This window comes from Manduca sexta, chromosome 18 (genome assembly GCF_014839805.1).
Source record: "Manduca sexta isolate Smith_Timp_Sample1 chromosome 18, JHU_Msex_v1.0, whole genome shotgun sequence".
In the NCBI taxonomy this organism is placed as follows: Eukaryota; Metazoa; Arthropoda; class Insecta; order Lepidoptera; family Sphingidae; genus Manduca; species Manduca sexta.
Genome location: NC_051132.1, coordinates 5,132,146 through 5,142,932, shown reverse-complemented (window position 1 = coordinate 5,142,932; position 10,787 = coordinate 5,132,146).

Below are 10,787 nucleotides of genomic sequence, written 5' to 3'. Positions count from 1 at the left end.
CAAAACGATTTGTTAAGTTAGTGTTAAAATAAAAGTTCTATGAATCGAATGTATAATATTTAAATTGTATCGATGCAAGTAAAAGTTAGCTAATCAACGATTAAAGAAAATTAATCAGTATGCAACGAAAACTTGGAGATTTTAATTCATTTTTATTTAATTTTTCACCTTAAGTATTAAAAGCAGACTGGATCATGTTTTTTTTAATATCATCAGCTCGTTTTACTGAAATTCAAAACAAAGAACGAACCTTTTAAGTAACCCACAATAAATTATACAAAATTAATACGAATTGATTGCTTGATTGAGACTCGCGGTAAGTGACGGGTGACTGGGCTTGACGAAGGGTAGTCAACCAATTATACACCTTATGTGCTTCAGGCATCTGTATTTACGTTTTGTAATGTTTATTCGTATTGAATTGACATTTACATTTACGAATGATGTATTGGGTCACTAGAATCGAAAATTGAGTGTTTCAACAATCAGGTCGTGTCAGTGATATGGGTTTGCGTCCTTTATGAGTGATGGCATTCAGAACTTAATGATTTAGTATATTTTCACTTCAGAAAGTACGATCATTATTAAAATATTTGAGTGTAATATGTAGTGTTATCAATCTTAGAAGGACTCGTAATATATTTTTCGTCCAGCTACATAATGTTGCCTATACTGGATTCGGTCGTAAAACAATTCAAGATATCGACCATCATTGTTTCCAAGAAACCTCACACAACCATGAAACTAACAGTTGTTAGTTGTTTACCTCTGACTCAATAACAAAATATCTTTCTGACACGAAATTGTTAAAGGGCCCTCACAAGATATCTTGAATAACAAAACCTTAAAGATCACGCCTAAAGTAATTCAGATCATAATTCTATAGGGGAAATAATTTAGATAAATAGGCAGCCATTACGCACAGGCTTGCAAATGAGGTGAGACGATCTAAGACAGTTTGAATTTATATTATGTGCTCAAATGACGGTTATTTTGTTAGGTAGGTAATATAACTTTTTAACTTACTTTATTTCATAATTAAAAATGATACAGCACCGGTTATCGTCGAAAGGTTAAGGGTAATTTATTGTTATTTTGCGCGTATATTTGCTTGCTTGTGCTTCATGTCTTCATCATCTCCTATGTTTTCGCGAATATTAGACATTAAAATTATACTATTTTTCGGATTTTATATTTTAGTTTTCTCTCGACGTTTCCAAGACTTTGCAGTCTTCGTAGTCCCGCTCGTGATTCGCGATAAAATCCGAAAAATAGTTTAATTTTAATGTATTCATCATCCTCATACATATCTTCAAACGTCAATATCGCTTACATTGGCATTCAACAAATCAATGGTATTTTTTATTGTTGACTTAGTTATAGATCTCTCTCCGGTCTTATACATATTTTCCGACGATTCATTTATTGTCTGGTGGACTTGCACTTTGTTTTGGGACTATATAAGCCAATTCTAATTACGGGACATAATAAGACTTAACATTTCATATCTCATGATGGGCAGTGGAACACCAAACAATACTTTGTAATTCAAGTTGTTGGATGGTGTTTCTGCTGTTTATGGGCGGTCGTCGTACCATCAAACGAACGGCAAGCTCGTCTCTTCATTCAAAGCAATAAAAATAATCTGTAGGATATAAGTAGTAGATACTAGATCCTACATGTAATGCAGATTTTCGATGAATTGGACAAACTTATTAAGTCAGAACTTTCTATAGTCAACACGGATATTCTTGATGAAATTTTCTAACTTCCAAATCAATACATTTGAATTTACAAAGACGTTTCTTCTCAGACATGATCCTTTAATTTTCCTCCTCATATAATTTGAATGTCAAGTGAAATTACATTCGTGAACGTTTTTAGGACAAATCGGGATCACGGATTTATGTAGAAACGGATCCGTCTAATTGAATGATAATGCTGATATTGATGCTAAAGGGAATATTAATAAAATTGTATAATTAGGGATTAAACGCTCACTTTGGTTCAATAAAAAATATAAGCTTTGTACCTTAAAACTTCTTAAATTGTCTTTAATACCATGTTCGTAGTTTCTTGGTGTATAAAGTTAATAGTATATGTTTTAAAAAGTAATACATAAAAATTATAACTAAGAAGGTAGTAATAATTAACAATATTGTTAATTACAAAGAGGTTTTTATTAAAAGATATACTAGTAATAATACGCTAAACAAACTTATTCTCAGACAATGCACAAACCTTTTTTAATTCAATGCTTTTGTACTCCATAAATCGGATATTCCATAAAAAATGGCGTATCACCGAGTTATTCCTTTGATTAAAGACCTTATAGTATCGAGAATAAAATATCTTCAAATCAAAAAGTTAATACATTCAAATCCCACAAATTCGAGCTTAGCGAGTGGCCTGTCAGAAATAAAGGTCGCGAGATTTTTTATTCCCTCTTATTTAACATTTACCTTTTCGTTACTTTTTGTTTTAAATTGACTTTGCGGAATCATTACTTTATTTAATTTTATTTTTTTGCTAATAGCTTTTTCATTATTGCTTATTCTGTTTCGAAACTTGATTATTCCTAAATATTGCTGTGAATTGGCTGTATCGAACTTTAACTTCTTCGTTCTGAATACGAGATGCCTATTTTCTACAAATATAAATATTCCTTCGGCAATATGAAAATAAAAATAATCACCACGAAGAATGATATAAGGAAAATTGTATTGTAAGGCGTAATATCGCGACACACAATACTGCACAAAAAAATATTTGCTTTTCATACACTTTATATGAGACGGGCGACCTCGTGTCGTAATACCTTACTGGCCGGGCTCGCTATTTCATATTAGAAAGACATTTTACTTCATAAGCTTTATTGCTAGAAGTAAATAAAGAAAATATAAATATTCTTCATTTTCGAACATAAATTAAAATGGCAACTTAAGAAACATTAAATTAAGAGCTATGTGAATTCTACTATTTATGATTCATACCTGTCGTGCGACGTGTGCACAGCACATAACAAATTTTAGATTGTTGAAAGAAGATATTTTTAAATAACTGGTTCAAATAAAATGCTTTTATGAATATAAATTACTTAGTTATTTTGTTTTTATTGATATCAATATTGGTTGTAAGGAACATGAGGCTTCAAAAAAACTCGAAAAACATGTACTACACGCTAAAATCGGAATATTTCATACGATACTTCAAATTTTGTATCGACGATAGTTAAGAAATGTTCAAATATCAATATTGCATATTGAAAAGAAAATACGTTCAAAAAGTATTTAAATTAAAATTAAAAATAATTTTATAATTTTCTCGGTAAGTATTATTATTCAAAATTATTTTAATTATTATATCACACCTCTTGAAATTAGCACTAAATTCATCGAATTGAATTTAAACCTAAACAGATTTTAGTTCGAAAGCAAAAGGCACGTTAATTTCAACACCCGAATAATTCCCTAATTCATCCAAATTAGAACGAAACCCCCAACTAATTATATTCATAAAGAGATAATTAGATACGTTCTCTAATGGCTTTTTAATTTCGTGTCAACTGCAGGCGACTTAAACTCGAGAAAAAGACAATTACTAAGTGACCGATGCTAGTTGAACAGATGTTGAAAACAAAGGTCTTCAGAGTACGTAACTTACACAATCTGGCGCTCTGTTTCAACAGATTTTAAGCGAACAAAATAAACTTATAAAAACTGAGGAGTTTCAAGTCTGGCGACGTTTGAAATTTATGTTTTCCCTTTGCGTCATAGTGGCTTTGAATTCAGCTTTCTCAATTTTTTTTGTTGAATTGATTTCGTTATCTAGTTTTAAAACCTGTTAAAGTTTAGGAGAGTAAATCACTATATCTAAAGTCTAACCCAACTCCATGCTACCAATATAGCGTAGAATAAATTAATGTAGAAGTCATATATAAACATGATTATGCTCAAGCATGTGACACTGAATATGCTGGTTGTAAGATATATTTTATATCCGCCCGGATAGTGAACACCGTACATAAGGTGTTACAACCCGCCATAGTGGCCTACGTAAGTGTATCGCGTTCCGGGATATTCAGCCTGTGTATATCCAATTCCAACAGACAGACATAATTGTGTCGACTGCCGAATAATAATAATCTCTCGTCAGTCGACATTCTATTGAACCCCACTCCATTTGCCGTCAGGTGTAGTGGGGTCCAATAAATAAAAAAGTGTATAGAAGTGCAATTGGCGCACGTAAAATTTTGCCGACCTAATATTACTTCCCGGCAGTGAAATTTATTGAAACACACACAAACAAATGCCAGGTAATTTATTCAACCCAACTTGGATATAAAAGCTATTCACGAACTACGTATTCTATTTGTACATAATAAAAGTTCTATTTTTGGCGTAAATTGTGCGACTAGCAAGGAATAGTCATCACCCGAGGGCCACAATTTAAACTCCACTCCGCTTGCCATTAGGGGCAATGATCACATTGCCATAGACATGAAAAATAAATTATAGTCGAATTTTGAACTTTATCGCCTTGCCTTAATTCCCTCCATAGAAAAATTTCCTTGAATCTCTATATTTCTGATTTCTGTAATTTATACACCGAGCATGCCGACTCCCTTAAGCAGTCCATACAAACCTTTTTCGCACATCACCTTTAAAACGCTTTTCGTGTACGCAATTGCTAATTCATTTTGTTAACATACGCGTCTTTAGGGAGAAAGGTGATCCGAATGAAATTTCATTTAACGCCTACGTGGAGGGATTGTTAATTATACATTTAACAATATTACGCAGTTATATGAACGTACAAGTACGCGATCATGTGTAGCGAGGCGTAACCGACACGGATATTTTAATGTAAAAAATAATGTACTACATTTAGTGGCAATTTTAATACGTACCTTATTAACATGTTCGTAAGGTAAAAAATATTTATAGAGTACGAACGACTTGAATTTGATAAAGGTCGCAAGAGGCCGCTGTATGAAGGCCGCTTTTGACAGGTCCGCCTGGAAATCTTTAGAGAAGGTCGACGTTCAGCAGTAGACTTTATAAGGCTATGATGGTGATAAGTACAAACATAGCACGACGCCCCTGGCCTCTTTCGTTATAAGAGGCCGACAGAGGTGTAACATACCCACATATCAATGGCTATGTCCCATGTATAAGGGTGCGGACCTATTAGCCGTGCACATATCCAAACTCCGAGCTGATAGTAAACAGAATACAATATATCACTTTACCCGTCCCAGGATCCGAACCTAAAATCTCAAGGCGTTGTACCGCGCACACAACTACGCCATAAAAGCAGTCATAAAACGAATCTAACTACTATCAAGTGACGTAACGTCGCCTAAAAGTTTCCTCAACATAAATTGACCTTGGAGATATCATCCCATTTCTCCAACGATCACAGATATTTCAACTTATATCACAACAAAACAAACGCAAACGTTTGGACAGGAAAGCAATAAGTCAAAAAAGTTTTATCAAAGAGAAATAACTGAAATCATCGAAGAGCAAGGAACAACAACTGGGATACTTTCATTAGTTCGGACGCAAGAACAACGTTTACTTAGCAAACTAGACCTGGAAGCACGCTTCGCCAAAGAAAACGCGTTGTTTTCATAAAATTCAGCTCTTAAGATATCGGAATCTAATTCAAGTGTGTATTTAACTAATTGAATTTTCGAACCTGATTGCTGTTTTCTACATTGAACTGGGTATTGCACGCTTCGACAGCGTAAATAACCTTTTCCTTTCTAAAGTCCCGACACTTTACAAAGCCAGCATTATCTATTTAAAATTTTGCGTTATTTCCCGTAAGAGCCAATTACCGATATAAATAGTTTATGTTAATTCTGGACTTGGTCTATCCGCTTGCCAAAAAAATCAACGTGGAATTGATAACCTCCTGTTTTTTTAAATCGGTAAAAAAAATATGTAGATCCGTTCTGGCATTATCTACTGAGTAAGGCATCTGGACTACGGCCCCAGAACTGATTAAGATTTTTTTTATGCTTTTAATTATTATTTCGCTCACTTCTAACAAACTTAAAAACATTTTCACAATCTTTCGCATTTATAATATTAATAAGCGTAAGATAAGATAAACCAATGAAGAAAATCATCTGTAAGCATGTCAATAAATAATAATTCCAATAGGTCTAATGTCCACTGAAATGAACCCTGTGACAGCGATTCGAAATTTTAAAATCGACTGTAAGTAATATGCCGACCGCTAGTATAGATAACACTGCATTAGATTTCGATGTCTACCACCATGCACCAGTGTACTCAGTACAAGTCCAAGTACCTACTGTTATGTTCCGAAGGATATTGTAACCAGAGTAACTATACAATATTGAACGTCTCATGCTGACGAGCGCAATTCAACGTACCAAGTTTCGTAATAAGAAACTTGTAAGTGACATTCCTACTCTTATAAACACGCTTAGATCAGGCGAGTGTCTTGCTACCTTCATTATTTAGGCGTATAAAATTTGGATAACAAAAATCGTATAAATATAATTTTTAGTGACCAAAACAGTGTGAGTAGGTGAAGTGACCTCTTCAAAGACGCTGCGTCGCCTGCAACGTGTTTAAAATAACTCGGGTTAATTCACAAAGGTGGTATTCTGCTCAACATCCTGCAATTCAAACTTACAAGTATAAGAAGTAATTATGAAATATTAACATCCAGAATATCTATAATAAAATAACCAACGCAAGTTACACCACATAAAAAAATATAATCGGTTTGGTAGTTTTAGAACACCTCAAAAGCAACCGAATAACATACAAATGATTATATACCATAGCCGGAAATTTATCAGGTCTTATTCTTTAAATTATTGCATCTAATATGCAACACCTTCTTCCATTAATTTATAAAATTTTTTGATATTCCTTTATCATGATTGGCAAGTTCGGCCCAGCGCCGCCCTAGTCACATACTCACAATTTGACACAATATTTCCCCATACATTATTGCACGTTTGAAACTTTCTGCTGCATTGTGGTTTCACACTTTTACATTAGTCTATTAGAGGTTACTAAGGGCTATTCGCGTTGGAAAACTTAGTGCGAGTGAATGCATATAACGATAGACGTGATTAGATTTAGACGTCGTGATTTTATTGAAAAAAAATAAAGTTATTAAACATTGCTGGGCCCCACGTGTAAACAAAAATATAGTTTACTAGCTTGTGCTCGCGGCTTCGCTCGTGTGGAGCAGTGTTCCGGGATAGAAAGTACCCTTTAACCTAACCCAAGGTCAACTATCTCCATACGAAACTTCATAAATATCCGTTCAGTAGATTTTGAGAAAATCACTAGTTTGGCCATAGTGGCTTCCACATAAAAGGTAAACATATGATGAAAGGTTGATATGTCTCGGACTTTTATTTAGAACTATTTAAGACAAACAATCCTACCGTACATCGTCTTTTTCTAACTCTAACGGTTAAGGCAGCGTACGCCAAAATAGCATTTTTTCCGACTTACTTGATATGTATCGTTATATTATGACCAAATTACACAAAATCATTATAAATTATAGTCTATGTGTTGCTCTGATGTATAACCAATATTACTGTAGAGTTTCATTTAAATCCATACAGGAGTTTTTTCGTGAGAGAGGAACAAACATACATACATACATCCGTCCTCACAAACTTTCGCATTTATAATATTAGTACGATTACAATGTAGTGGTAATGTGAACACAAAGTAACAACATCTCAATTTTATTCCGCATAAAGTCAGCGTTATACTCGGTTATAAAAGTAACTGAGTGTTCATACAATAGGTACACTGTTTCTTTAGCTTTATATAAAATTGTAACAGATAGAAAATAGGTACACCTTTTCGAAGGAATTGTAGTAGAAAGCCGTAACTTGAATCGGTTTAATAAATTGATAATTTTATATTAAACTAGCTTTTGCCCGCGGCTCCGCCCGCGTTATAAAGTTTTTCAGGCTAAAGTTTTCCGTTATAAAAGTAGTAGTTTCCCGGGAGCCTATGTTCTCCCAGGGTCTCAAACTGTTCCATACCAAATTTCATCTTAATACGTTGGGTAGTTTTTGAGTTTAACACGTTCAGGCAGACAGATGCAGCGGGGGACTTTGTTTTATCTTCTTCTAATATATAAAATTCTCGTGTTACAATGTTTGTCTCCGTACTCCTCCGAAACGGCTATACCGATTTTAACCAAATTTTGCATGCATATTCAGTAGGTCTGAGAATCAGCTAACATCTATTTTTCATACCCCTAAGTGTTAAGGGTTATCCACCCTTAACATTTTTTTTTAAAAAAAAATAGGGGTTGGTGATAGAAGGGTATAAATTTAGGGTTGAATGTATTTTTTAATGCGACATAATAAAAAAAATAAAAATTTGTATAGAATTAAAAAAAAAATGTTAAGGGTGGACAACCCTTAACACTTAGGGGTATGAAAAATAGATGTTAGCCGATTCTCAGACCTACTGAATATGCATGCAAAATTTGGTTAAAATCGGTAAAGCCGTTTCGGAGGAGTACGGAGACAAACATTGTAACACGAGAATTTTATATATTAGATTTAAATAAAATTTTAACATGTCTGAATTGTTTATGTTTTTCCAACCCATGATACGACAATTACTGATCTATCATTGTATAATATACAAAAAAATCATAGGCTTCCGTGTCTGTACATTAAATATTTTGGAATAAAATATCTGGAGAACATAAAGAATAGGTAATAGAACATAATCATGAATAAATTCCCGGCAAAATTCAACCTTTTGGTGATCCAAGGACAAATATCGATTGCCAGCCATAACAATGACTCCCCGAATCCTTTCATACCCAGCATGATGAAACTAGACTATAGTGGCTAGCGTTACGTCAGTTTCAGCCCAAAAACTAAGTTCAGTCACTCAGTTCAGTCAGTTATCTTGGATGGCATAGTTTAGAAAATTGGTTCATAGTGTATATTGCAAAGCGTGCTGTCTACACATACTTATAGAAAATTGGTTCATAGTGTATATTGCAAAGCGTGCTGTCTACACATACTTATACAAAATTGGTTCATAGTGTATATTGCAAAGCGTGCTGTCTACACATACTTATAGAAAATTGGTTCATAGTGTATATTGCAAAGCGTGCTGTCTACACATACTTATACAAAATTGGTTCATAGTGTATATTGCAAAGCGTGCTGTCTACACATACTTATAGAAAATTGGTTCATAGTGTATACTGCAAAGCGTGCTGTCTACACATATGTATAGAAAATTATCTCGACTATGCGAGTTAAGTTAAACTTTTTTTTACGTGCACCTTAAAGTGTCCCCACTGCATCTAATGGTAAGTAGAGTAGGGTCCAAAGCAATGTCGACTGTTGAGAGATAATTACCTCTCAGCAGTCGACACAATTATGCCGGCCTGTTGGAACCCGATATATACACAGGTTGGGCCACTGTAGCTGGTATCAAAACTTTGTGTACAGTGGTCGCTATTCCGGCGGATATAAATAGAATATATCCCACCACCAGCAAAACTTAGTTTAGTTTTCGGTTTGCAACTCACAATTTACCCAAAAAATACCAAAAGATACAACGTAACAGGGTAAGCAATAAAATAACTCCATCTACCTTTACGTTTTCAACAATGCCCCAGACCAATTTGCGGATACAATTCACATACAACCATAAACTTAGTCGTAACAAAGTTTACACGTAAGCGTACAAAATGTGTTATAGCGTCTTAGGCAAGCACAGACGTAATGTTATGAAACTGACATTTTATTTTTATTGAATATTCACATACAAAAAAAGAAGCTACAGTTTAAAGATAAAAAAGCAACGAAGGAAAACCATAGACGGTTTATGTAGCGCTGCTACGTTACATTCTTACCCTCTTATTCATAGACGTTTTTTTATTTAAGGACGGAGTAATTCTGTGATAACAATTGAGATACAACAATATTAGTCAATCACAACGGCCTTATGTCTACGCACTGCGAAGGCTGCCATGCAGTCAGCACTGAAAAACAGACTTGTTATCACAGCTTTGTCCCGTCCTTAGATAAAAAACGACTATGAATACGGGGGTAATGATTACAATTATGTCACTAACATTATTGCAGCGTCTTCAGTAAATATTTATAGTAAACAAGTTAACAGAGCACGCCATAAACGACTAATTGAGAAGTACCAGGATCGATTGGCATCAAACAGCCCCGGATCTAAGGGGGGGCTAGCCGGGGCCCATGCCCCGGGCGGCGAATTCAGAGAGCGGCAAATTCAAACTACGCACACGAATACATAACACATCATTAATGTTACTTTGACTACTGAGACATCCAGTACATTCAATACTAAAATTATTTCCCGCGGGCGCAAAGTGATGATGATAATGACAAAAGTAAAAATATAGGTGGGTGGGGGCGACATTTACCAGATTTTTTTAGAGCTACGGTTAGGGTAGTTGCCTTTACTATACCTTCTTAAAAGTGCACCCTTTTATACTCTCCACTGCTGAGCACAGGCCTCCTCTACTACTAAGAGAGTTTAGGTCTGAGTCCACCACGCTGGACTAGTGCCGATTGGCAGAGCACATATCCTCGAAATTTTAGTGGAGACTTCTCATCATCAGACAATGTAGGTTTCTTCACGATATTTTCTTTAAGCGTAATTGATACAATATACCAGTAACTTCCAAAAGACAAAAGTGTACCTTGGGTTTTGTCTGAACGTTCCTTTCCCAACAAGGTTAAATATTGAAAATCATTG